Source organism: Scyliorhinus canicula, chromosome 4 (genome assembly GCF_902713615.1).
Source record: "Scyliorhinus canicula chromosome 4, sScyCan1.1, whole genome shotgun sequence".
Taxonomy (NCBI): domain Eukaryota; kingdom Metazoa; phylum Chordata; class Chondrichthyes; order Carcharhiniformes; family Scyliorhinidae; genus Scyliorhinus; species Scyliorhinus canicula.
The window spans coordinates 31,268,326-31,290,683 of NC_052149.1; positions in this window are offsets into that span (position 1 = coordinate 31,268,326).

A 22,358-nucleotide genomic window follows, 5' to 3' on the forward strand; every position below is an offset into this window, starting at 1 on the left:
CGGGGAAAAGCCGCTGAAGTAAATGTGCTTATTCAATAAGCGCATTTACTTCAGCGGCTTTTCCCCGGCGGCTTTTCAAAAATGCCGGTTATGATTCTGGGCACCTCATTGGCGGGCCGCATAAAAACGCGCGTAGTGGGGTGGATGAGTGGGGCTGTCTCATTGGTCGGTTTAGTTGGGTGTGCGACCAATAGGAGTCCAGGTTACAAACAATAAGCCTTATTATTGTTTGCAACCTGGACTCCTATTGGTCGCACACCCAACTAAACCGACCAATAAGGCAGCCCCAGTCATCCACCCCACTACGTGCGTTTTTATCGTTGACTCGGCTAGGCTGTGCTTCTGTCAGTGTTAAGGATCAGCACAAGCAACTTGACACCTGATTTCAACAAACTGGTAAATGACTGCAGTCAGATGCATCATTCTCATTGACATTGTTCTGTTACTTACTGAGTTACTTTGTTTTGCAAATAAATGTGCTTTTTTTTCTTTAAAGACCTTTTATTTTGGCTATTTAAAATATTAATTATTTTACTTAATATACTATGCGGCCCTTTAAAATTGTGAATTTCTGAATGTGGCCCTTGCACGGAAAAGTTTGCCCACCCCTGTTGTAACTCCTGAGTCACTGAGAACGTGATTCAGGCTTTGATCGGCCTGGCGCTGCCTTGGAGGATGAGTCGAACATAGATTCCAATTTATTTGCAACTTGCTGAATTGTTAATAACATCACCATCCAGTTGGGAATCCGCTTTGACATTATTGAAGAAAAGATTTATGCCCTGGCTCTGGATGAAGAGAAACAGTTGACAGCCTGCGCCAAGGGTGATGCCCTAGAATTGATAATAAAGGTTCCCCAGCAATCTGACTGAATGTTACGTATTGCAACTGATAGAATTCGCAATGTGACCAGTTAACCAGATTTGTTTAATTGCATATTTGTAATCTCATGTCATATACAGCACACTGATACCAATTCGCCAGCAGTAAAATATGGATGCATTTGAATAAATATTTGGAGGACAGAAAATTGCAGGGTTACAGGAAAAAGAGCCGGCAAATGGGACTAATCGGATTGCTCTTTCAAAGGGCTGGCGCAAGCATGATGGGCCAAAGGGTCTCATTTCATGCTGTAAGATTCTGTGTGCATAGGAACAATCAGAATATTTGATTCCTATTGCCCTAACTACAACATGAAACAAAACAAACAACTGGGCATCAAAGAATAATAGACTTGAAAATATGTTTGGGGGTAGATTTATGTCAGTGGGTGTGCTTTGCTAATGATCACACTAAAGTCCATAAGGTCAAGAGAAGAGCCATGAAAAGGAGACTGTTGACACCAACGTAGGAACACCTGGTATGGCCCAGGTGGCTCTTTGGGGGCAGGGGACAGTTATGTTAAGTGGTTGCCGTTCCCTGCTCCTTCCAAATGACCCTGAGACAAAATGAGCCAAACTCCTTTGCACAAGGCAGATATGTTTTCTTAAAATGTCAATGAAGAAATAACATTCATCTTCAGAGTTCCAGGCCCCAAATTCAAACAATGGGTGGCATGGTAGCACAGTGGTTAGCAATGTTGCTTCATAGCTCCAGGGTCCCAGGTTCGATTCCCGGCTTGGGTCACTGTCTGTGTGGAGTCTGCACATTCTCCCAGTGTCTGGGCGGACTTCCTCTGGGTGCTTCGGTTTCCTCCAACAGCCCAAAGATGTGCAGATGAGGTGAATTGGCCATGCTAAGTTGCCCTTAGAGTCTGTAAAAATGGTTAGGTCGGGTTACTGGGTTACGGGGATGGGGCCTTAAGTAGGATGCTCTTTCCAAAGGCCGGTTCAGGCTTGATTGGCTGAATGGCCTCCTTCTGCACTGTAGATTATATGATTCTATGAATGAAAGCTCAAACAATGGTGAAGACCTATTCTTCCTCTGCATGGTGACCCCTGCTTTCACCCTAGGTTCCCTATAGCTGAGGGTGTGGGAATTACTGATGTCGTGAGTTCTGCAACTATAACCCAAGTTCCTTATTCCTTAATATATTGCGCCTCGCTGGACCTCCCAGTAATAAGGTAAAGTGTACTTGTAGGGAAGTAAAACTTCTGTATTTATATAGCACCTATCATGCACTCAGGATGTCATTACATTCTTCATAGCTCACAGCTGTTATGCTCACACTATATAAACTGATAGAATTATGGAGTATAAATTTGAAATGGACACGTTATTTGAAAATAAAATGAAGTTGAGAGGGCAGGCGACATTTACTTTCCTGTCAATGCACATGGGACTGACTACAAGACATCTGAGTTAATCTTTATAACAATAATCTTAATCATTAAAGTACAATCGAACTTTCAGGACATATCTTTGAGAAATCATTAAAATGCAAAAGGTTAACGGCTGTTCTCCAAATAATAAAAAAAAAGTTTTTACAATACTTCTTGCAGACTTTTCATCTCGAGGGTTTAAACCCAGAGAATGGGTATGAATAAACCCCGTTCTGTCTCAATGGTTTGGCACCGGCTGAAATTCAGACCCCATTGTTTGACAATGACCTGGGCACCAGAAATAATTTGTGAAGACAATGGACAACACAGGCATATCTTGGCCCCATGACAGAATCTAGGGGCAGTATTCCCCAGCCTCCCAGCCGCGTATTTCCCAGCAGCGGGATCCTCTGCTCCCGCTAATGTCCATGGGAATTCCCATTGAAGCAACCCCACACAGCAAACCCATGGGCGGGGCGGGGCGGGGCGGGGGCGTACTGCCGGCTGGACCAGAGAGTTACCCCGCCAGCGGACGGGCGGAGAATTCCTGTCTAGGTTTCTGATAATAAAATTTAATAAGCGCATATTTGGAGTAGGAAGGGAGAAATATCCAGACCAGTAAAAGAACACAACCCTGCCTAAGCTAGGCAGAGAATTCAGGCTGGTCTTTGGCTTCTACCTGAGCAACTCGGGTTTAGTTACAGAACTTCAACGGCACCAGAATTGGAGTGGTACAACAGACACCAGCTACAGCAAGGTATAAACCACACTGAATCCACCATCTTTAACCACCAGACTTAAACCATTGGACTATTGACAGTGGTCATGTAGAAAGGCCTTGACTGTCGGTTCGGTGGCAGCCATTTTGTTTAGCCCCGCTTTTGATCCATGATTGTTAAAGCTAACCGACAACTGTAAAAAGGGCCTATTTTATTCGCAGAGGAATAAAGCTGCAGGTTTTCAAAACAGTTCTGTTCATTGAAAATGGTGCCAAGCTGTCTAGTCTACTCTTGGGTCTACATTCTAATCCAATTTAAAAAGAGGACATCAAGTATTAGCTTCTCTGATGTTATTTCAGTGATCCAGGCATTGGTCCTTTCTGCCTGAGACCTGCGGTTTAATCCAATTCAGACAGTGGGGGAGAAAATATCCTTTATCTGATGATAATGCAGCAAGTTAGACACTGTCCTTTAGGGCTTCAAATTTCAATTGAGTTCAGACAGGAGGGATGAAAGGCTCTGTACTCTGACTATTAAGGATTCTAAACAAGCGTTTCTTTTCAGATCCCAGTCAGGAAGATTTCGGAGCTCAGAACTGTCCTCAAATATGGTGCTGTTCAGTTACTAAATAAAGGACAGCGATAGCCAATTTAATCAGTTTGAAGTTCGCTGTGCCAGCCATTAGCCTAACCTACTCAAGCATGAACTTTGGCTATTAGTAATGGTTCAAGTGAAGCAGCCTTTACACTAATTTCCAGTAATCATTTTTATTCTGTTTCCTTTCTGTTGACAGTTACAAATGCTGAGTTTGTTTTTAAATATGTCATTCTCCTTATTTCTCTATATTACAGATTTGAATCTGTCTTTATTCTTGGCATACCCTACTGCCATTAATAGGTTGTAAACCGAATGGAGCCGGGAACTGAGAAGGAAACAGTGAATGATGAACTGAATAAATATGCAGCCTCTAATTCACCAATGGGCAAAGTGTAGAATTTAAGTCGGTCAACGATTCCAGGCTCAATTAGGCCTAAATTCAACATCGATGTGCTCAGTTTACAACCATACAACAGGCCCTTGTCGAATTTTCATTTGCTTTTAGGCTACTGCTTAATTGTAAGGATAATTTTTTTTTACGATGGCTGCCTGAATGCAGTGCAGGCTTCATTTTAACATTGAAGTGAGTTTGATACACCAATTTTAGGAAAATTGTTAAAACTAGATAGAGGTTGCGCTGCTCAACTAGTTTCTCAGGCTGTGCAGCAGTCTCACAGGGGCTTAAGAAACCTGAATAAAAGAAGATTGGTTAAATGTATATGAAGTGAAACATGCCAAAACAGGCCGAACTATACATATTATGTTTCATTTCGGCATAGTTTGCAGCCTCTTCTACTGGCGTCTGTATCTCAATAGTTTGTTTTCACCCAGTTGATCCCTGCATGCCTTGTAAATAAACATCAGTGCCCCCTAAAAGAGTTCGGCTATAACACCCTGAGAATTCTTGTTAAGCTTTCAATAAGAACAAAGAACAACGCAGCACAGGAATAGGCCCTTCGGCCCTCCAAGCCTGCACCGTTCAAGTGCCCTATCTAGACCTACTGCCTGTATCATTCTATAGCCCTGTCTGTTCATTGTGCCTATCCAGATAAGTCTGAAAGTTTTAAAGGTCGGAGAGAATGCTGATTTGGCATTCTATCAAAATTGTGCCTTCGACGGACAAATGAATTGGGTTTTTTAATTTGTTTGTGGAATGTGGACCTCACTGGCTAGGCCAGGGGGTATTGTCCCTCCCTATTTGTCTTTGAGAAGTTGGTGGTAAGTTGCCTTCTTGAACTGCTGCAATCTTTGTGGTGTAGGTACACCCACAGTGCTGTTAGGAAAGGTGTTCCAGATGTTTGATCCAGTGACGGTGAAGGAACGATGATATGGCTCCAAGTCAGCATGGTGTGTGGATTGAAATTTGTGTTTCCCTGCACTCAATGCCCTTCTCCATCTACGGGTAGAGGCTGTGGGTTTGTACGGAGCTATCTATGGAGGTTTGGTGAGTGTTGTAGTGCATCTTGTAGATAGTGCACACTGCTGCTATGTGAGTAGATGGTGGAAAGAGTGAATGTTTGCCAGCTTGATTCTTGGGAAGGTGGAACTGACATATGAGGATAGGTTGAGTGGGTTAGGATTATATTCGTTGGAGTTTATAAGAATGAGGGGGGGGGGGGGGGATCTCATAGAAACCTAAATGATTCTAGCTGGACTAAACAGGGTAGATGTAAGAAGGATGTTCCCAATGGTGGGGGATTCCAGAACTAGGGTTCACAATCTGAGGATATGGGATAGACCATTTAGAACAGAGATGAGGAGAAATGTCTTCACTCAGAGAGGTGAACCTGTGGAATTCCCTACCACAGAAAGCAGTTGAGGCCAACACATTGTGGGTGACATTCCTCATGTGGGAGACTATTTTCTCCTGCCAGAGCTGAATTGCACCTGATTTGCGCTCCCAGTGATTCCCAATCCTTAGACATGCAAATTTATGCATGACAAGGATTGTGAGGGATTACCGAGCAAATCCTGCTATCAGGCCACCATTTTGAGTGTGCAGCTCGATGGTCAAGTCTCATGGCTAGCCACCTCCCATATCACAATTCAGCCTCCTGGAGCGATCTCTGTATATGTATATACATGAAGGGTTAATGAGTGGTCAGTGCAGTCAGAAGATCACTAGAGTGCAACACTAACAGGGAATATAAATACAAGCTCAATCTGTTTACCTGCTCTCTTTGAGTGTGTTGTGGTTAGAAAACAGAAGTTAGTTCATAGTTAATCTAATTCTATCTTGTTTAATTTGACTACTAGTAAAAGTATTGAAGAATCAAACTCACAAGTTAATTGATTCGTTACTCAATAAATTATTTGTTATCACCGGACGACTTTGAGTATTCATCATCATCAAAGTTAAGCAAATCTCAGCACAAACAAATGAATAACATATATTACTCAAAGTAATGTAACAACCCCCACCACCGGATTTTCTACATCCCCCCCGCTCCCACCCAATATGGGAGTGACCTGATCCGCCCACTTTCAGAGACCCCCTAAATAAAGAGATTCCCAGCGACCCCCTAAAGAAAGAGACCCCACCCCCCCAGAGACGCCCTAAATAAAGAGACCACAAAGAGACCCCCCCAGAAAAGAAACTGAGAGATCCCTGTCAGGAAGCCCCCCAGAAGAGATAGCCCTGTCTGGAAGCTAGAGAACAATCCAGACAGAGATAGTAAAAACAAAATCACTGCTTTAACATTCACTTGACAATACACCTGCTGACTCAAGCACAGGAAGCAGTACCTGTCAATTTCTGGAACGAGAATCCAGTCAGCTGGGTTTAAACTCACTCAGATCTTTGATCTGAAGCCACTCATTCATTTGTCTTTGATATTGATTTTACTAGCCTGTGATTGACAGCTTCCACACTCCCCCAGGGAGAAGGTTGGGGATCGTTTTGGGGGCCTTGGAGATTGGGACGCCATTTGAAAATGGTGTCCCAATCTTTTGCTGCAATGGCGAGTTCTGGCGGGCGGAGCTCCTCACTGTAGAAAACTGGACTAGGTGCGGCCTTGGCTGACCGTTCAGGCCCTTTATTCAACGTGAGTCGTGTTGAATAGCCATGGGTCTCTCGGCACTGCAAGCGCCGGGAAACAAGTGGCAAAACGTACGCGCTAGGGGCAGCGCCGGCCCTAGGGTTGCTGGCGCCCTGGGCAAGCTGAACTTCGGCGCCCTGGGGGGGGGAGGGGGGACTGGGGGGGGGGGGGACGGGGGGTGGGGTGGGGCCGGGGGGGGGACCCGAGGGGGGGGGGTGGACCGAGGGGGGGGGGGCGGGGGAGCGGACCGAGCGCGGGGGGGGTGGGCGGACCGAGCGGGGGGGGGGGCCGCCCTGGGGGAGGGCGGCCACCGCGCATGCACTGGTTGGCACCTGCCCAACTGCGCATGCGCGGGACCCGAGTCTCTGGCGCCCCCTAGCACATGGCGCCCCGGGCGACTGCCCGAGTTGCCGGTGCCTTGAGCCGGCCCTGGCTAGGGGGCTTTTGGAACAATCACGCCCCAAGTTTCTGGAGGGTGGGTGATGGGAGGGTGACCAGCTGAGTGTTACAATAATCAAGTCTCAAGGTAAAAGAGGCATGGATGAGGTTTTGAGCAGCAGATCAGCTGAAGCAGGGCAGAGGTGAGCAATGTCGCGGAGGGGAAGTAGTTAGTCTTGGTGTCAGCATGGAAGCTGAACCTGGATCAAGTGTGTCATAATATACACCAGTATATCATGGTGCAGACACACACTGATGGACTCACACAGGGACCAATCAACATGTACAAACATCACCACAGCCAATCACCAGTTAGAATACACACACTATAGAAGCAGAGGGCACCACGGTTCCCGCTCATTCTGGGTGCTGCCTCTGAGTGTAACAAGAACTCATCCAGCCCAGCACAGACTTACAACACGTGCTGAGAGAATCAACTGGTTCGGACAAGGCTTAGGTCTCTAGTTTAAGTTAGCGTCATTTAGACCCACAGTCATCGTGTGCTAGTTAGTTAGAAGTAGTTAATAAAATTGAGTTGAACCTTCATCAGTGTTGGAAGTATCTGTTCATCTCTCAAGCCTACACTGGCCAACACTTCAAAGTGCAACAACAATGTTGTGCCAATCAGCAGGGAGAGGGGTTTCAAAGAGCTTCTTCAAGAAGGTCAAAGAGATCACGTAAGAGGTTGACAGGAGGAAATTACTGAGCTCTGGATTAAAGCAAACAAAGGTTCCCACAAATGGGAATGCAGATGAGGCTAAATTGAAGGAGCGTTGTGGGATTGGAGGATGTTACAGATGGAGAGAGGGGTTGATATCCTGGAGGGATTTGAGAACTAAGGATGATAATTTTAACTGTCCTGCCAATGGCTGTCTGGATTTGAAGAAGGAAGAGGAATACCTGCGGAGAAAAAAAAGCAAGCTGGCGGATCCGGCTGGCAGCCAGGGAGAGGCGCAGCTGCTCCACTGAGTTGGATGAAATCCACCTTCACCATCCAAGATTCAAAAGACATTAGTCAGTCAAAGGGAGTTGTGCCATCTATTAGAACATGGCCTACACTTGGCATCCAGCAAATAACAATCCCTGCCCTTTATTCTGGAAGTCAGCATTGTGTTGGAACTTAAGCTACTGGCTGAATTCGAACCACTGCTGGTGACACACGTCAAAACAATCAGCGGCCTCAACGCTACTGCCTCATTGGCCAGGGGCGACAGGCTTGTGGCTGCAGATCCTATGAAAAGCAGGAAGGATAAATGGGAAGAGCTGAGCACTTCTGGCAGGTAATTGGATTCCCAAATTTTGGAACCATGTTGCCATCAGGGCATGCCGCAACACAGTTTACATCATTTGTAAAGAATTTAATTTGATCAATAGGCAAATTAGCTCTGATCATTACCACCGCTAAATACTGTGGATAACTGCAGAATACCCTGGGAGTAGACGTCTTGGATGTTCCTATCGTTACCCATTGATAGTGCCACAACTATTTGAAGGAGCTGGCTGAAAGAACTGGTGGCTGCTGGAAGCACTGGCGATTGATACCAGTCCAGAACGCCCACACCAATGGTGAAGGAATATACCGCGAGGTTCTTGCCTTTGTCCAGTCTCCTGTGAAATGTACCGTCAGGGTGTTGAAGTAACCCTTATGCTGCCTGGACAAATCAACAGTGTCCGGCCATCGTAAACATAATACAGGTTGGCTGTCTTTGATACAACATCATCATTCCGATCAGAATACTCTTCAGCCAGAAGAGCTTATTCTATCAGGGAATGGAGCCTGCATCTACCTCTCTCCTCATTCCATGCCCCAGATAGAGGCATTCCTTTGTAAATGACCAGAGATCCACTTGTGATCATCATTTGGAACCGTTAAAGAGCATGAAGCTTGCAATTCAGAAATTCTCAAGCCATCCCAGAGCCCTGTACATCCGAAGCCAGAGACCAAGGCTTCAGTATTGACAGTAAGAAGTCTTACAACACCAGGTTAAAGTCCAACAGGTTTAAACTTGTTGGACTTTAACCTGGTGTTGTAAGACTTCTTACTGTGCTCACCCCAGTCCAACGCCGGCATCTCCACATCAGTAATGACAAACACAGCGGGGTGGAATTTTCCTGGGGATTGTCCCAATCTCCAGCTTTAACTTCATTGAAAAAGCCGGAGAAGCAGAAAAATTGGCGAATTACCTTTCTCCCCAAGATTTCCACCTGACCTGCCAGAGAATACCTGCAGAAAAATAATCTTTCCATCTTTTGGCAGCTGACTGTATTACGCCCGAAGATTACCACACATTTAAAACCTTCTTGGACAGCTGCACAGATCCACTTTTTCTTTGACAACCCATTCAGAGAACTCTGAAAACTTTCAACCAGCTGTATGTAGAGCTTCAGCTAAAATCTCTGGAGCTGAGGACGCAATGAACGCTGATGTGATAGGACTGTTTCCCCCCGATTCTCCCTTGCGGAATTAGGTAGGTCAAAAGACTATCCAACCAGGGAGAGTCAGGAGGAGAACCAGGTGATGCATCAAGCACCAGTAAGGAGGAACAAGTGGACATAGCAGCAAGTATCTCAAAACAACATGGGTAGGGTCCACTCGAGCACCTATGGCCTGGATACAGAGCTAATTCTAGCACAAGCTCTACATACAGCTGGTTGAGAGTTTCTCTAGGGCAGTGGCTCCCAACCTTTTATATTTCATGGCACGCCTCTATCCTATAAAAACATTTTGAGGCACGCCTCCTCTTTTCTCGGTCTTCTTCCCTTCTTGGGAACTATATTTTTTTCTTTTCCCTTTCCTCTCTGCTGATTTTTTAAAACCTCTCCTTGTCTCTCTCGCCTCTCAGAGGGTTTTAGCACTCTTTTTCAGATTTCGCTTTCTGTGCAGGCGCAATGGGGGCTTTGTCTTCAGCTCCAAGTCCCGTTGGTCATGCGCATGGTCTTGACCAACACAAAAAAAATCTAAACCATGCGTGGGAGGCCCAAGGTTCCTGGAGATGTCAACTACAGAGCTGAAGACGAAGGTTAGTTTTATCTAATTAAATGAATTTTCAACCATTTTGAATCTTTCTTTGCGGCACACTTGGGGGGATCTTCACGGCACAGCGGTAAGTGTTGGGAACCATTGCTGTTGGCGCTCATTTCCTGCCCAGATTGCAGAATCAACCTTTTCAATATCCTTACAATACATTCGAAGCTCAAGAAGTACTATTCCATGACTGATTGCTCCATACTCCAAATATAACATGACCCCTGCCAGACCTCATGTCAACATTTTCATTTTGCTGAAGCCGATTGTGTTTCGTTACCTTGGCCTCTTTATGGTCTCCCTGCCCCAGCTCTAGCTCAGAGAGTGAGCAAACAACCCCTTTCCGAAACTCTCCAGTGCTACTCTGAGCTGATTGATCAGGAGTGGATCCAATGTTCACTTGGCCCCCCCTCCTGTGTGGCTGGAAGTGGCTTACACTTGGAGTGGTAGCACTGAGTTTGGCAATTCACCCTTGTGAGGATTCATTAAATCCCACATCCTGTCAGTGTTAGCTGCAGCATATGGGGGGGGGGCTTCAGTGAATGTGCCTGACTGCGAAACCGCCCCTCTGCGTTGCTATCTTAATCTCCAACGGTGATTTGGCCGCCAAAGGGCGAAGCAAACATTCATTGGCCGAAATCCATGTCTTTATTTTTGCTGTTTTTGTATTGACATGTTAGATTAGCATTTGATGGCAATGGAATCTGACATTTTATGTTGCTGTGACATTTTATGTAGTGATAGAAAACAAGAATATCTTGAGAATGAAATGTGCTGCCAGAAGCCCAGAGGAGGGTTTTAAAAAGAGATTACTCAGCTGTCAGATCGTAATGGCTCAAGTAGCAAATGAATAGCATTGCTAAATGATAAAAGAAAAAGGATGTGAATAAAAGTTCTTGGTGCTGAAACTCTGCAGTCATTGCAGCTCGCTCCTGCCATTAAGTGCACCAGAAGATATGCCAAATTCCGGTCTGATACCCAAGCTCGCATCGCTCATGTTGAGGGAAGAGTGGGGCCTCACGGTAGCATGGTGGTTAGCATCAATGCTTCACAGCTCCAGGGTCCCAGGTTCGATTCCCGGCTGGGTCACTGTCTGTGTGGAGTCTGCCCGACCTCCCCGTGTGTGCGTGGGTTTCCTCCGGGTGCTCCGGTTTCCTCCCACAGTCCAAAGATGTGCGGGTTAGGTGGATTGGCCATGCTAAATTGCCCGTAGTGTAAGGTTAATGGGGGGATTGTTGGGTTACGGGTATACGGGTTACGTGGGTTTAAGTAGGGTGATCATTGCTCGGCACAACATCGAGGGCCGAAGGGCCTGTTCTGTGCTGTACTGTTCTATGTTCTAGTGTCCATAGAGGTCTAGAATGGTTACAGGGCAGAAAAGACCATTTGGTCTGTCTAGTCTATGCCAGCCTTCATTAGGATCAATTTAGCAAATCCAATTCCCATGCACTGGCAACACTGCATACCTTCTCTTCCGATGCCTATCCAATTCCTTTTTGAAAGCTATAATAGTATTTGCCTCCAACCCCCTCTCAGGTAGTCTCAGATTTCAAACAGTCACTGCATTAAAAAAAATCTTCTTTATATCATCTTTGGTTCTTTTGCCAATCACGTTCAAACTGTGCCCTCTGTTTCCTGACCCTTTCTCTCTCTCTGCTCTGTCCAGACCCCTCATGATTGTAAATGCCCTCGATCAAATCTCCTCTCAACCTTCTCTTTTCTAAGTAGAGCGACCCCACTTTCTCCCATCTGTCCATCTAACGTGAACCTCCTCATCTCTGGAACCATTCTTGGTAATTCCTTCTGCACCCACTCTAAAACATCCACATCATTCCTATGTGCAGTGCCCGAAAATGGACACAGTACTGCAGTTGAGGCAGAACCAATGTTTTGTAAAGGGTCCATCATAACGTTCTTGCTTCCTCATATCATGTATAGGTGTACCAAGTTGAAAAATGATAGACTCCATTTGATTTTCCTGCAGGTTTCCAGCCTTTCTACCTTCCTGCCCAGCATATTTATTGTGGTGCCTCCACCTTCCCTGCTAAATTTGGGAAAATTAAGTCCAGATGTTTCCAGAGGTGAAAGGGACAGTGCTGAAAAATCTCAGCAGGTCTGGCAGCATCTGTTGGGAGAGAAAAGAGCTAATGTTTCGAGTCCGATGACTCATTGTCAAAGCTAACAGACAGAGAGAGTGGGAAATATTTATACTGTGGAGTGAGAATGAATGATGAGTCATAGCCACAGAAACCTAGGAGAACCGGGTGCTAATGGCCACAGATACTAAGGGGAAAGAGTGCTAATGGCAGTCCCCAGAGAGGACAAAAGGTGTGAAAGGTCAAACAGCAGGGAAACTAACATCAGAGGATGAACTGTAGGTGTGGGGGGAGGGGAAGGGGAAGTAAAGAGGAGAAAGGTGCAGGAAAGTGCAGGAAAGAAAGAAATGGTAAAAGACAGTTAAAATGAAATGAAAACAAATGGGTCAGGGTGGGGCTGATCATAAGAAGTTGTTGAATTCGGTGTTCAGGCCGGAAGGCTGTAGCGTGCCTAACCGGAGGATGAGATGTTGTTCCTCCAGTTTGCGTTGCGCTTCACTGGAACATTGCAGCAGGCCAAGAACAGACATGTGGGCATGGGAGCAGGGTCTTTTGTTAAAATGGCAAGCAACAGGAAGGTCAGAGGTGACAGCCCATAAACAATTCCGTCGGTGTGACCCCATGGTAGCATGAGGTGGAATGTGGTGTTATAAGTCAAGAAAAGGTTGGCCAACCTATCGCATAATGGGCGGTCTGATCGTTTCTTCATGGCACTCTTAAAAGTTTGCACAGCTCTTTCTGCCAATGCGTTTGATGTGGGGTGAGGTGGGCCGTTTTGATATGGCAGATTCCATTCACCTGGATGAAGTGTTGAAACTCCTCTCCAGTGAAAGAAGTGCCACTGTCCGAAACTATGGTTTTGAGGAGGCCATGGATTGCAAATGTCTGGTCCAAGGCTTCTACTGTGGCCACTAAAGTCATTGAACGGACAACCATTTTAAATGAGCATTTATCAAGACGAAAGACATTCTGCCCATAAATGGGCCTGAAAAGTCCACGCGCACTTTGGTCCATGGCCGACCAGGCCACACCTAGTGGTGAAGATTGGCAGTGGGAGGTAACAACTGCTGTGTCTGGCACGGGTGGCACTGGCGCACCAGGTTTTGCAATATCTTTAGCTATCATGTAACTGCAAGGTAGCATCTTAATTTTCATCTGGCCTGGAAGATTGCTATTTAATTCTCGCAACAAGGGTTCCCTCGCTGGGGTGGTACTACTACTTGAGACCCCCATAATATAACTTCATCCTCGTAGGTGAACTCTTCTCTGCGAGTGAGGTAAGGCCCCAACTGATCAGATTCATTGTGCTGCCAACCGGTTAATATCATGTTTCACCTTGGATAAGGCAGAGTCTCACTGGGTCCAATTTCATATGTGCCATGATGGCACCGGCAAGGTGTCAAAGGAGTTCGGCACCAAGACGATTTCTTGGGGTACTGGCGGTGGCACCAGGCTTTTTGGCAAGGGCAGTCGACTCAGTGCATTCTCATTAGAGATTTGGGTGCCTGGCTTGTGTTGAAAGGCGTAACTGCAGGCTGCCAGTAAAAAGTCCCATTGTTGCACCCTCGCAGAGGTGATTGGGGGTATCGCTTTATCTCCTCCAAGGAGTCCCAGCAATTGTTTGTGGTTTGTATTGTAAAATGTCACCTGTAGACGTATTGGTGGAACATTTTCATGGCAAGACCTTCCTCTTCGATCTGGGCATATTTGCGCTCAGCTTCTGAGAAGTTTTTGGAGGCAAAGGCAATTAGCCTCTCTGATCCATCTTCCATTTTATGGGATAGAACCGCCCCAATCCTGTATGGTGACGCATCAAGAACGATTGGCTTCACCGGGTCAAAATGAACCAAAAGACTGAAGGACTGTAAGGCTTGCTTGACAAGATGGAAGGCTTGCTCTTGTTTCTCCTTCAGGTGTCAATGTTGATGTTTTCACAAATGCAAGTGTAGTGGGTGCAGGCTGTGGCATTCACTCTGAAACCTAAGTAAGTGCCTTCTGTGGCGTGGAAGGTGCATTTCCTGCATATCAGATGGATCCCTGTGTCCCCAAACCTCTTCTGCAACTCTTCTGGTCTTAACATGTGTTCTTCTTGTGTTGTTCCTGTTAGTGGGACATCATCTAGGTAAACCATCACCTTTGGGAAATCCTAAAGTAGGTTCTCCATGGTGCGCTGGAATATCACACAGGTCTGAGGAAATGCCGAAAGGCCTCGTGTATTAAATAAGCCCTTATGCAGGTTGATTGTGGTGAGCTTTTGGGACTCTACATCATCCAATTCTAGCTGCAGGTTGAAATGACTAAGGCCCAGTTTGGAGGACGTGAGATGTCCGTTCCCCCCCCCCCTCCCCCGTTCCCCCAGCCCCCCTCCCTGCCCACCCTGCCAACTTTGCGTGGAGGTCCTTGATCCTGGGAATTGGGTACTTGTCTACTTGGGCCGCCTGATTGATTATTAGTGTGTTGCCCCTGCATATTCTAACAACAGTCTTGCTTTAGTAAGGGGACAATGGGGCTGTCCACTGGGAAAATTGTCCAGCTTTGATAATTCCCAGTATCTCCAGATGTTTGAGTCTGGCTTCACGTTTTGATATAGGGCATAAGGGACTGGTCTTGCCCTAAAATATTTTTGTGATGAATCCCAATCAACATAAATCGTGTCCTTTATTCTCTTCATTCGGCCCAACCTGTTCTGGAACACATACTTGTATCTCCGTTCCGCCAGCCCCGTTTTCCAGTGCTGTGCACCCCCTGCCAGCAACGGGTTCTCCATTCCTACAGCTGGCCAATGGGGTTTCCCATTGTGGGCCACCCCACGCCATCGGTAAACGCGCGGGCGTGGGTGCGCTGCCGGCATGAAGGAGAATCCCGCCGACGGAAAATCCTGCAGAAGATGTCCTGGAAAACACTGCTTGAAAGTTTGAAGATCTCCAGCCAATTTAACTTAATTAGCTGCAGCCAGTCGCGTCCCATCAGTTTGGTCCATGCATCTCTACGATGATCAAAGACAGCTGGGCCTTTTGTTCCTTGTAACACACTGGTTTACTGGTGGGTCCCAAAATCTTTAGGGTTAGGACTGAACCCCTTCTCGAATGTAGTCAAACAGCTGCTCACCCACAATCATGACCACGCCCCGGTGACAACTTCCTACTTCAGGGGCCTTCCATTCACCTGCAGGATTATCTTAATTGGGGCAGTTTTATTCACTTGGGCGGCATTTACTTGGTACATGTCATGCTCCTCATCAGAATTCCTCTCCATGTGGTTCACCAGCGTTACGATTTGCTGCCGCTGCTGATTTATTTTGAAGTGACACGCTGTCTCTGGCATTGTGCCAGGATATGGCTTCTTCTATTGCAGTTAAAACAGGCAAGCTTGTGACAATGGCATGTCTCCTGGGGAGATCTCCCCACATCTGCAGCAATCTTCATCTCTCTTGGGCTGACGACCCGTTTTCTTCCCGGACCGCTGGCTACCACCCTGTCCTGACGACTGTGGCTGACTTTCCCCTGCACCTGTCGGTCAGTGTCACCAACTGGTTGAAAGTTTTGGCGTCAGGAGTCCCCGGGGATGTTAGATTACCTATTAGGTTGCAGGCCTTTAAGTCTAACCTCTTGCTTGTCCTCCCCTTTTATTTCATTTGCTGTGAAAAAGTAGTGGAGATGTTCAATGTACCGGCTCCAGCCCTTTGTCCCCCTGGGTCAAACTTCCAGATCACTGGCATTTTTGCTCACTGTTTTTTTTAATATAAATTTCGACTGCCAAATTAATTTCTTCCGATTAAGGGGCAGTTTAGCGTGGCAAATCCACCTACCCTGCACATCTTTTGGGTTGTGGGGGCGAAACCCACGCAAACACAGGGAGAATGTGCAAACTCCACACAGACAATGACCCAGAGCTGGGATCAAACCTGAGTCCTTGGCGCCGTGAGGCAGCAGGGCTATCCACTGCGCTACCATGCTGCCCCCTTTTTTTACTCACTGTTTTCAAGCTACCACCAATGCTTCCTGATTTTTGGTTTGCTTTTGGGGGCTTCTTACCACTTCGCACCGTGAGGTACTGTGGACTAGCGATCGATCCAGTTTACACTCTTTGCCAATGTGGCAGCTCGAGACAACACAATGGAGACCTCCAATAACGAACAAGAGGGTTTGTTAAGAACAAAAAAAAGCAACTATGCACAGGCACAGATCAACAAAGCTTAGGTCTTCATTTTCTGCCTCTGGGGTCCGCACTGCCTGGGTCTCTGCTCCCAAGGCCCCGTGCTTTCTCCCCATTGGTTGGGATTCACACGTTCACACGCGATAGGCCCCGAACTGGTAACCTAGACCGCGAAGGTTCGCCCCTCACAGGGACCGTGCCACCACAGTTATAAGCAAAAGACCCAGGGGCTGACCTGCTGTTGCATGACATATTTTCATAATTTGAGTGCTGCTTAATTCATCTTGTGTTGGACAATTGTTTAAAAACTACCTGTAAACCTATTTCCGTTCCATATTCTCTTCCCATGCTTCGCACGCACCTTTAATCAGTGATCAACTATTATCCAGGACCCTTTACTAACCTGAACGGCAAGTCTAAGCTCACAGCAAAGACAACTGAAGCATATCACCAGTGCCATCCCAGAATGAAAAGTGTTGTTGTTGCCCCTTGAGAAAAAGTGTAAAATTCGCTTTCTAACTTGTCACCTCTCATCTCATGGGGCAAACAAGCACTTAAAAGAATCTTTACGATTAGGGAAAATAGGACCTAGTTACAGTTCCGCACGGTGTACTGGCCTCAAGCTATCTAAAAGCCTGGCGTGTTACTGAGGGCATGTGTGGCTTCTGCAAGTCATCTGTATTTATAGGCTAGGCCACTTTCAATGATTTCGAAGCATCTGTCCCTTGGTAATCTGAACTTTAATGTGTGAGGTTACATCATTCTAATGGTTTTAGATTACTTCGCAGTTATATCCCAGGCAGTGCAAAGAACGTGTGCTGAGCTCCCTTGAGTGTTGCAGACACAAAGGTGTGATATTCAGTAGACGCAAATTAAAAAATATTTTGAGATCAATGCAGCACTGTCTCCTCCACAAAAGGTACTTCAATGGTTTCTCATTCACTGTGGTCGACAGGACTCTCAAACATGTTCGACCCATTCCCCACACCTCTGCTCTCACCCCTTCTTCTCCCTCCCAGAACCAGGATAGCCACCCTTGTCGTCTTCGCTTTTCACCCGACCAGCCTCCGCATTCAAAGAATCATCCTCTGCCAGTCCCGCCAACTCCAGCATGATGCCACCACCAAACACGTCTTCCCCTCACTCCCCCTGTCAACATTTCACAGGGACTGTTCCCTCCGGTATAACCTTGCCCACTCCTCCATCTCCCCCAACACCTCACCCTCCTCCCACGGCACCTTCCCATGCAATCGCAGAAGGTATAACACCTGCCCCTTTACCTCCTCCCTGCTCACCATCTCAGGCCCCAAACACTCTTTTCAAGTGAGGCAACGCTTCACGTGCACCTCCTTTAATCTGGTCTATTGCATTTGCTGCTCCCAATACGGTCTATTCCACATTGGAGAGGCTAAACACATACTGAGTGGCTGCATTGTAGAAAACCTTTGGTTCCTCCGCAAGCCAGACCCAGACCTTCCTGTCACTTACCATTTCAACTCACCACCCTGCTCTCGCATCCACATGTCTGTCCTGGGCCTGCTGCAATGTTCCAGTGAAGCCCAGAACAAACTGGAGGAACAGCACCTCATCTTCCAGTTAGGCAGATTACAGCATTCTGGAATTAACATTGAGTTCAACAACTTCAGACTGTGAACTCTCTCCTCCACCTTCGCCCCATTTTTATTTCTATCAATTTATTTTCATTTCTTCCATTGATCTGTTTTTCCCTCACCATTGTCCCCCACCCTCCACCCCTGTTCCTCGTTGCCCTTTGACACACTGCTCACCTTTGTTCTGCCGTTCCTACATTCTAATCCCTTTATGTGCCACTATCAGCTTCCTTCTAAGCCTTAATCACCTCCGTTTATATTCCTTTTGTCTTTCTGTCCACAACATTTTTGTTGAACTCCAACTGTAGCTGGCCCTCTGTCCAGCCCCACCGCTCCACGCCACCCCCCACTACAGTATAAATCGGATCCTATTTCCAGTTCGCTCCAGCTTTGACAAAGAGTCATCCAGACTCAAAATGTTAGCTCCCTTCACTCTTCACAGATGCTCAGATGCTGTCAGACCTTCTGAGATTGTCCAGTCTGCTCCTGTTTCAATGGTTTGAAGTCGAGACATCCTGACTGATTTGTTTTTTCTTCATTTTTGTGATCGGTAAGCATTTTTTTTTACACTTTTCTGTCACTGTACTGCATCCTTCTAATGCCAAATAGACACTAATAAGGCCGGAGGTGATTTTGATGACTAATTAGTAAAACCGGGCGCTGTCTCCTGGCTGGGATTGAGCCTACAAATTTTGAAGTGTGAGTTTGGACGCGATAGGCAGGGTGTTTCTTGAGGGATGCTTTGGCGAGATCGCGACCCGTATTCAGCGGCACTTAGTGTCGAAAATTAGTCCCCATGAGCTTTTCACCATTACTGGCTGTCTGGCCGTCTGATTCACCACACCCATTCCTCAGCATCTTGCCGCTAACAATGGGGGAGCTGCTTTTAAACGCACACAATCAAAGGGAGTTAAAGTGACCTTCACCATATAACCAAGAATAGGGCTCTGTCCTGGAGGCGTTTGGTAGGACAGACAGGCAGCAGCTGGAGTTGCCCATGGCATGAGTATCGACAATATGTAAAGGTGGCTTGACGGCCTCACTGACGAAAAGCCCCTCACCGCTACCCCCCTACACATACGCCAATCGGCGACCCCTGACATAGAAAGGTTCAGCCTTCCGATCAAGCTTACCATTGCCTGGTGGAAATAATCGTACAGGACAGCAAGAACAGCAGCCTCACAATCCAAAAAATTGCCCAAACCTGCATTCGTCAGCTACTTAATCCACACTGTTTAAATAACAAGAACTTTGTGCCATTGCATGAGCGCCTCAGTTTGACAATCCCTTTATCCCACAGGATTTGTAGTCAGAAGCCACAATCAAAATGAGCTCTCTGCAATGTTCCTGACAGTTCTGCATTAACATGCCCCAAAACCTTTGATTTCCTATTGTTAACATTGAAAATTTGATTCTGTCCTTCTGCAGTTTGCCAACAAGCTCTTCAATGAGCAGGACAGAAAGTTAATTTGAGGCCTGTGAGCTGCCTGCTTCCCTTATTTTTGCTCTCGCTTTAAAAATTTCAGCATGTCCCAGAGGTATCAGAACACAATCATGCCATCTGAGAGGTCTATTTTCAAACCATGCCCGCACTCAAGCTCACCCACCTTGGGCATCTGAAAATCCAGTTATTGTGCCTCATGCGGTGGTGATGTTTTAAAAAATTAATTAATGTCATGTGGCCGTCACTGGGCGAGCATTTTATTCCCATTCCTAATTGGCCTTGAGAAGGTGGTGGTGAACCATCTTCTTGAATGACTGTAGTATATATAGTGTAGGTACTCCCACAGTGCTGTAAGGAAGGGAGTTCCAGGTATACAAACATACCAGCATCCAAAATAGTAGCAAAAACAGGCCATTTGGCGCCTCGAGCTTGCTCCGCTATTCAATAAGATTGTAGTTGATCTGTTTGTGTTGAGTTTTGCATTCCCCACCTACCTCCCGATAACCTTTGCTTCCCTTGCTCAACAAGAATGGAGCTACCTCTGCCTTAAAAATATCAGTGATCCTGCCTCCATCCCTTTCTGAGGTAGAGAGTTCAAAAGTCGCACAAGATTCTGAGAGAAAAACAATTCTCCTCATCTCTGTCCTATAAGGGTGACCTTATTTTAAAATAGTGCCCCTCCCTGTTCTGGACTCATCTGCAAGAAGAATCATCCTTTGCACGTTCACCTTGTCAGAACAGTTCAGGATCTTATATACTTCAATCAAGTCACCCCTTACTCTTCAAAACTCTTGTGGAAAAAAGCTCCATCTGTCCAACTGTTCCTCATAAGACAACATGCTCATTCCAGGAGTCAATTTAGTAAACCTCCTCTGAACTAAATCCAACGCACTTTACAATTCATTCAGGAGTCCGCATCGCTGTGGCAACGTGTGCTTTTAACATGCATCTTGTCATCCAAAGATAATGGAATCATAAAATCATGGAATCTACAGTGCAGAAGGTGGCCATTCGGCCCATCACGCCTGCACCGGCCCCTGGAAAGAGCACCCTACTCAAGCCCACACTTCCACGCTATCCCCATAACCCAGTAACCCCACCTAACCTTTATTTTCAGACATTAAAGGCAATTTTAGCATGCCCAATCCATCTAACCTGCACATCTTTGGACTGTGGGAGGAAACCGGAGCACCCGGAGGAAACCCACGCAGATACGGGGAGAATGTGCAGACTCCGCACAAACAGTGAATCAAATCTTGGGCCCTGGAGCTGTGAAGCGACTGTGCTAGAGGATTAGAGGACAGTAAGTTATGCTGCAGCGATACAGCGATCCCACTTGAAGTACTGTGAGCAGGTCTGGGCACCGCACTTTTGGAAGGATATTTTGGCCTTGGAGGGAGTGCATCGTAGGTTTACAGAAATTATACCAGTATTACAGGGGCTGAGTTACGAGGAATGATTATTAAAATTAGACCTGTTTTCACTGGAATTCATAAGGTTAAGGAGTGATCTGATCAAAGTATTCAAGATGTGCCAGAATGGCAGGGCAGATAAAGATAAACTATTTCCACTGGTTGGGGATTCTAAATCTAGGGGCACAGACTAAAAATCAGGAAAGATGTTCAGAAAAACCTCTTCACTCAAAGGGTGGTAAAGGTTTGGAACTCTCTCCCACAAGCAGCTGTTGAAGCTAGATCAGCTGCTAATTTTAAATCTGAGATAGATATCTTTTTTGTGAAGCAAAGATACTGAGGGATATGGGCCAAAGACAGGTATATGGAGTTAAGTCACAGATCAGCCTTGATCTCACTGAATGCCGGGACAGGTTCGAGGGGCTGAATGGTCTACTCCTGTTCTTATGTCCTTACGATGTGGATGGTGACGGCGGAGGCTCTAGGAAGCTCCCCCACTCTTATTGGCTGACATTGGTGTGTGTTGGTAGGACCCGTTGGTTGATACTCAACAGGTCTGGATGCATCTTGAAGGCCTTCTTTGACCTTGTAGTCCTGGGGCTGGATTTGATTGAACCCAGAGCTTCTGGTTCAGAGGCAGGGATACCAGCTATTGCACCACAAGACATCCTGAACTTCACATAACTGAGGTATACAGGCTTGAGCATTTTAGATGTACACCCATGATACTGTCTCCATACGAGATGATGGGATGTTGCTGCTATCCTGGGCCTGCAAGCAGCTATGGACATACTACTAGTTTGACAAAGATGAAAGTGAAAATACTGGGAAGCCATGTGTGAAACCATTGATCATCATTGGCAAAACTGAATTAAATGTGGCGAAAGAAAGCGCATTATCTGATGACACAAGAATCAATAAGTTTCACAGTTGATATTTATATTTGCAGTACATGTGAAACCTCCAGAGAAATTCCTACCTCCACCATATGGTTCAGTGGAAAGAGCGATGAAGGAATATATTGGCAAGAACAAGACAAAACTAGATTACCCAGCAAAACCAATCAACACAAAGTTCAGCAAAATTCACTTGATAATGCAAAGAAAACTCTTACTTCCCTTTGAAAATCATCTCAGATCCTGGGACGTTCACGCATTCACTTTAATGGTGAGATATCTGCTGGTCCTGATTTTGTGAATTTAAATATTTAAATTACCGGAGTGGCAGAACTTTGTATTGAAATAGCTGTATTACACTGCCGCGCATCTTGGGCTGGATTCTCCGGTACTGAGACTAAGTGTTGACGCCAGGGCAGGATTCGTGGTCATTCACAACAGCAAAACTGGCACCGATCCTGGACTGATTCAGCGACTGTGGAGGCGCTGGCACCAGAGCCACGTGGAACACAATCGATTCCAATGAAAAACGTTGCAGGATTCGCCGGGTCCGTGATTGACACTCGGGAGGCTGACAAGCTGCAGCCCCCACATTACAATCCCCACACACACTCATCCCAGCCAACACGCTGGCTTGGCTGTGCTGGAGCATGCCCACACAGTTGGT